Source organism: Scomber japonicus, chromosome 13 (assembly GCF_027409825.1).
Source record: "Scomber japonicus isolate fScoJap1 chromosome 13, fScoJap1.pri, whole genome shotgun sequence".
In the NCBI taxonomy this organism is placed as follows: domain Eukaryota; kingdom Metazoa; phylum Chordata; class Actinopteri; order Scombriformes; family Scombridae; genus Scomber; species Scomber japonicus.
This window is the reverse complement of record NC_070590.1, coordinates 3,320,751-3,327,257: the sequence shown is the minus strand read 5'-3', so window position 1 is coordinate 3,327,257 and position 6,507 is coordinate 3,320,751.

The window sequence follows — 6,507 nt, the reverse complement described above, 5'->3', positions numbered from 1 at the left end:
TCCCTCTTTTCCTTCCTTCTTCCTTCCTTCCTTCTTCCCTTCCTCCCTCCCTCCCTCCCTCTTTTCCTTCCTTCTTCCTTTCCTTCCTCCATCCATCCCTCTCTCCCTCCCTCCCTCCCTCCCTCCCTCCCTCCCTCCCTTCCTCCCTCTTTTCCTTCCTCCCTCTTTTCCTTCCTTCTTCCTTTCCTTCCTCCCTCCCTCCCTCCCTCCCTCCCTTCCTTCCTCCCTCTTTTCCTTCCTTCTTCCTTTCCTTCCTTCCTTCCTCCCTCTTTTCCTTCCTTCTTCCTTTCCTTCCTTCCTCCCTCCCTCCCTCCCTCCCTCCCTTCCTTCCTCCCTCTTTTCCTTCCTTCTTCCTTCCTTCCTTCCTCCATCCCTCCCTCCCTCCCTCCCTCTTTTCCTTCCTTCTTCCTTCCTTCCTTCCTTCCTCCATCCCTCCCTCCCTCCCTCCCTCCCTCCCTCCCTCCCTTCCTTCCTCCCTCTTTTCCATCCTTCTTCCTTTCCTTCCTCCATCCATCCCTCCCTTCCTTCCTCCCTCTTTTCCTTCCTTCTTCCTTTCCTTCCTTCCTTCCTCCCTATAAATATAATAAAATCAATGTTATCTGCTTTCAGTTTCAGGGTCACGCTCTCGTTGCTTATGGGGAAGTTTAAATAGATCTTGGTGCTGCAGAGAAACCCACAAACACTATTTGCTTTTCCAAATTAAATAGATATTTGGTTAATTATGGCCTGGAAATACTGCCTGAAAGAGAGAAAGTGATGATAAGCTAGCTATAATAGATTAGGTTTGTTCTTTACTTGTTGAGATGAGCTGATACCACACATACTGTTCATATTTGTGTTCCAGTGTATTCATGGAAAACTGAGTGTGTGGGGTTAGTATGAGCAGCACCAGGTGTGTTTAATCAACCTCTCTTTGTCTCTGCAGTAGCGGCTGGACTGAAACAGGCTCCACAGCTGAAGACAAGAGCCTGACATTTACATTTCTGTTGTATTTAAGCTTCTTATTTGGTGGAGATGAAATAAAAATGACATTAATTGCCTAGTGAAGAAACAGAAAGTGTGTGATAGTAAAAGTTAAGACTGACTTCACATCACCTCATGAGCTTTTTCTAAGAGTAGTCACTTAATTTAATATAATATATAATCAAATAACAAACATGGCTTCTCTCATTAACCTCATTAAAGCCATTCATTAAAACACAGTGTACATCATCACAGGAAGCAGGACACATGGACAGAGGTTTGGATTGAAGCCTGTTAGAGCGTGAAAGGTTACTGCAGGTCAAACTGAGCGAGACTGAGCGAGACTGAGCTTTAATAAATGTGGATGGCTATCAGTGTCGGACTGCGTGGCATCAGTTTGAAGCTGTCAGATGAATGTAAATGAAACCGGAGACGAGACATCAGCTTGAAATCCATCTGCAGCAGAGTCGTTTCGCTTCCATGGTTTTTTAACTCGGATGTTTTTCCCCTTAAATTTGATCCAAAACTTACAAATGGTCGCTGTCGATGGACGAGACTCACAGTGGATTGATGATCAAAGAATCTGACAATGTAAAAAAAAGGCCTTAACCCTTTATAGGACAAAGGAAGGGAGGAAGGAAGGAAGGATGGAGGAAAGAAGGAAGGAAGGAAGGTAGGGGGGAGGAAAGAAAGAGAGAAGGAGGGAGGGAGGAAGGGAAGAAAGAAGGAAGGAAGGAAGAAGAAAGGGGGATGGAGGAAAGAAGGACAGGAGGAGAGAAGGAGGGAGGGAGGAAGAACAGATGGAAGGAAGGAAAGGAAGAAGAAAGGGGGATGGAGGAAGGAAAGAAGGAAGGGGGGAGGGAGGAAGAACAGATGGAAGGAAGGAAGGAAAGGAAGGAAGGACGGAGGAAATAAGGAACGAGGGATGGAGAAAGGAAAAGAGGAAGGGAAGAAAGAAGGCAGGGAGGAAGGAAGGAGGGAAGGAAGGAAGGAAGGAAAGAAGGATATTTTGGGATATTTACAGAAGTTACCAAATATAATTATTTGCCCAATAAAGGGTTAAAAGGACCTGAAAAGCCTGTTTGGATGCAAATTAGATGAGATGGATGAGTGTAGACGTCCAGTTTTAACCCTTACAAACTGTTTGGGTCAAATCTTTTACATTTAACAGCTGTAGAAACACCCAAATGTCTTTTATTTTGAAATTATTGCTTTTTGTGAATTGATATGAATGGAAGTGATTGTGGAAGTGATATTATCTCATATTGATCTCTGCCTCCTGAATCCCCAAATGTCTTTTATTTTGAAATTATTGCTTTTTGTGATTTGATATGAATGGAAGTGATTGTGGAAGTGATATTATTTCATATTGATCGCTGCCTCCTGAATCCCCAAATGTCTTTTATTTTGAAATTTCATGACTTTTCCTTAAAGTGGCCCGAAATGCATAAAAATTAAAATATTTTAAAATGTTATATTTTTGTATAGATGCTACAAATGTTAGTCCATTGAGGCTGTTCTGGGTCAGATTATCTCTGTATCTATGTCCATGTGTTTTAGTGAAATGAATAGTTCATAGTTTTAATAAGATAGTAGTTATGAGGATTTCTTTTTATGATGTAGCAGTGAAGACTGATGGCTCTAATGGTTCTACAATAAACCCCACACTTCCACAAAGCTCTGCTCATTTTACCTTTACATAGAAAATAACATTTAACCACCAAAAAGAGATGAAAACACGACTAAAAGAGACACAAAATGACTAAAGAAACCTAAAAACTACCAAAAAGAGACATAAAAATGACTAAAAACAACCTACAGCTAGTTTGAGTGACATCTGCCAACTGGTTACCATGGTAACGATGAGATGGAGCGACTAAAGAGACTCAAAACTACCAATAAAATAACATTTCCATCATTATGTCTATGTTATATTTTCATGTCTGAGGTAAAATAGGACATGATATTGTGTGATAGGAGCTAAAGAATACACTCTCTCTGCTCTCTGAGACATGAATCAAGGTTTAATCACATTTATTGATCAGTCAGATTATCGACTATTGATGCTTTCTAAACACATTTGGTATGTAGACTCTTTTTATGAGAGGAACAAACTGAGAGGAGAGAATATGAACAGCATGTAAAGGGTTAACCTAATAGTAACTGTGCAGCAGTGTTATGAATGAATGAATGAAGGAATGAACGAATGAACGAATGTATGAATGAAGGAATGAATGAATGAATGAGACAAAATGAGCAAAATCAAATCAAGAGTTGCATATTTATTGACTAATTGAGCCTCGTTCATACAGATCTGAATCAAACTGAGTATATTAGATGTGAGCATGTCCAAACCGGGTCCACGATGAAAAGCATCCGAACATCAGGAATCAGCTGATCTGCCGACGGACGGACAAAATGATCTGCAGAGGGTTTTTTTTTCCTTTAGAGAAGCTGGATTCGTCCCTTCAGGTGAACCAGAGGTGTCAAACTCATTTTCATTCAAGGGCCACGTACAGCCCACTCTGATCTCATGTGGGCCGGATCATTAAAGAGATGGAAGGAAAAGAAGGAGGAAAGGAAGGAAGAGAATACAGGAAGGAAAGATGGAAGGAAGGAAGAAAGGGAGCAAGGACAGATGGAAGGAAGAGAAGAGAAGACAAGAAGGAAGGAAGCAAGGAAAAGAAGACGGATGGAGGGAAGGAATGAAGGAGGAGAAGAAAGAATACAGGAAGGAAAGATGGAAGGAAAGAAGGAAGGAAAAGAAGATAGAGAGGAAGAAAGGTAGGAAGGACAGACGGAAGGAAGGATGGAAGGGAGGAAGAAGGAATAAAAGGATGGAGAAGGAAGGAAGGATGGAAGGAAGGGAGGAAGGAAAGGAGGGAGGGATGAAGGAAGGAAGGAGGGAAGACCGATGGAAGGAAAGAAGGAAGGAAAAGAAGATAGAGAGGAAGAAAGGTGGGAAGGACAGACAGACGGAAGGAAGCAAAAGAGGAAGAAGGAAACTGGGCCGGACTGGACCTCTCGGCGGGCCGGTTCTGGCCCACGGGCCGCATGTTTGACACCCCTGCTCTACACACACACACACACACACACACACAGGTGTAATATTATTGCCTCGGTGTATTGGGTTTTATTCTCTACAGGAAGTTACAGCAGAAGAAGGCTAACACTGTGTTTGCTAATATCCAAAAAGCTAGCACACTTTCTGACAGGTATTAAAAACACACACCTCTAAATTCCCACTGTGGTTAAGGGTCCTCAAAGGGAGCGCTGCAACTAAACATCACATCAATTACAAAATAAAATTAAAAAAAAAAAAAAAAAAAAATCTAAATAAAATACATGTGGTGCTTTTATTTTGTATTTTTTTTTTTTTTGCATTGGCACAGAATAAAAGCAGACGCGGGTCAGAGCGCTTTCAAAATAAAATGAGTGTCAGTGTTTGTTTGAAGCTGCTCGGAGGAACACATTAAAGGATTTAATTTAAGACACAGTAAAGTTTATTATTAATGTGTTATTTTTAGATTTTTAGACTTCAGTTTCTGCCTGAATAAAAGATCCCAAACCTGCTTCACTCCACTCTGAAGACGACATTTCTACTCTACTAGAGCTGGGCCAAAAAAAATAAATCGTTTTTTATATTAATTGCATTTTTTTTCTGCCGATTTTTAAAAATCGATTTTTATTCATTTATTTATTTTCATTTTATTTATTTATTTTTTAAATTTCATTTTCTAAGGACCAGCTAAATGTAGCAGTTTAGTTTATTGTAAGATGTTGGTGGATGAGGATGTTTTTTGTGAGGGCAGGTGCACAGATTTCAAAATAAAATAAAAACTATTTCAATTAATTATATTAAATTTTGGATAAATATGGGTCAAATCTTCTGGGTCACATTAGGGGGAAGTTGTCAAATTTGACCAAAAAAAAAAGAAAGATTTATCTAACAGTGAATATAAATTTTAGGTTGTTGTTTATATGCCATCACACTCTATGGTTCCAGTAATGATGCAGGTTATTGTTTCATTTTAAATGTATAAAACAGGAAGGTGTTAATATTGTAAAAGTGAAGAAACTTTACTTCCTGTCTAGAAGTGAAATAAATGCTGAACTTTTAAAGAAAGATCCTGATAGAGTATGATAACTATGAGTATTTAATATTTATTTTATTTATCATAATTAGTTAATTAGAGTAGTTAGAGTCCTGAAGAAGAGTTAGGGAAGCAGATGTTTAAGGTTTCAGACTTGTATAATTTTAAGTTAAACCCTTTTTAAGATTTAAAGGTTATAAATTTGAGTTTAAACAGATGAATTAAGAGTCACTCAAACTTTCCTCGAGGCAAACTTTGGATTATTTCCTCTGTAATTATTAAATCTTGTAGTTTTTTTATACCAGCAGGGATTTAATGATGATAAATCCTAACCATCTGGTTCTCTGAGCAGATTAAAACAAAGACAAACAATAAAAAATAAAAATAATAATTACATATATGATATATATCAGCAGTTTGGCCCAAGTTTACTCCCAGCTGTTCATCCCACCCTCCCTCTGTCATCTAAGCAGCCTTAATTATCCTTAAAATTAGTATTATAGGCCTCCCTCACCTCCAAACAGGAAGTGAGCCCAAGAAACAGGAAGTGAGCCCACAAACAGGAAGTGAGCCCACCGCTGTCCCCCCAAAATAAAGCCCCGAATATGAATATGAACGAGCAAGGTGAAGACTTCTCATAAGAATCATACAAAGTGTTAATCTTTATTATTTTTTCTGTCTCTACTGAGCTTCATGTTCGTCACCTTTAAACCTTTAAAAGGCCGAACTCTCCTAAAAAACTGGAAAAATATCTACAGTATATTCAACTAGATTATTTTATTTTATTTTATTTATTTTTTTATTTAAGCTTTTTGTTAATGGGTCAAAAATGATGGATTAAATGGAGCCAGGAGGCAGGAGGAGGGAGGGAGGGCTTGATGGAGAAGCTGCTGTTTGATTCATAAGAAGAAGAAGAAATAAAATAAAATAACTAAAAAATAAAAAAACAAAATGCACGGGAGAGAAAAAAAGAGCAGATTTACAAGCCGTTTAATCTTAAACTCAAGTGTGAAAATCATACAAAAGGAGTGAAAAGGGTTGAAAAGGAGGCAACAAGTTTAAACTTTCAACTTCTTCTTCTTCTTCTTCTTCTTCTTCTTCTACTACTTCTTCTTCCTCGGGATCGCATCAAAGAAGTTCAGATACACCAGAATAAATACAATATTTCACCTTTTTTTTTTTTCCCTTTTTCTTTTTTTTAAAGTGAGGATTAAAAATACAAGATTTGCTGAAGAGGTGAATATGTTTGTGTGTGTGTGTGTGTGTGTGTGTGTGTTTAGGAAGAAGGCAAGAGAGAAGAGAAGAGAAGGTAAGGGGAAGAAAGGAAGTGGGAAAAAAAAAGAGGTAAGAAAAAAGAAGAAACATAAGAGAGTGAAGATATACATATGGCGGCTGTATTAGTTTTATAGGGTGTTATGTTATTAAAGCACTACAGACTATATGTGTGTGT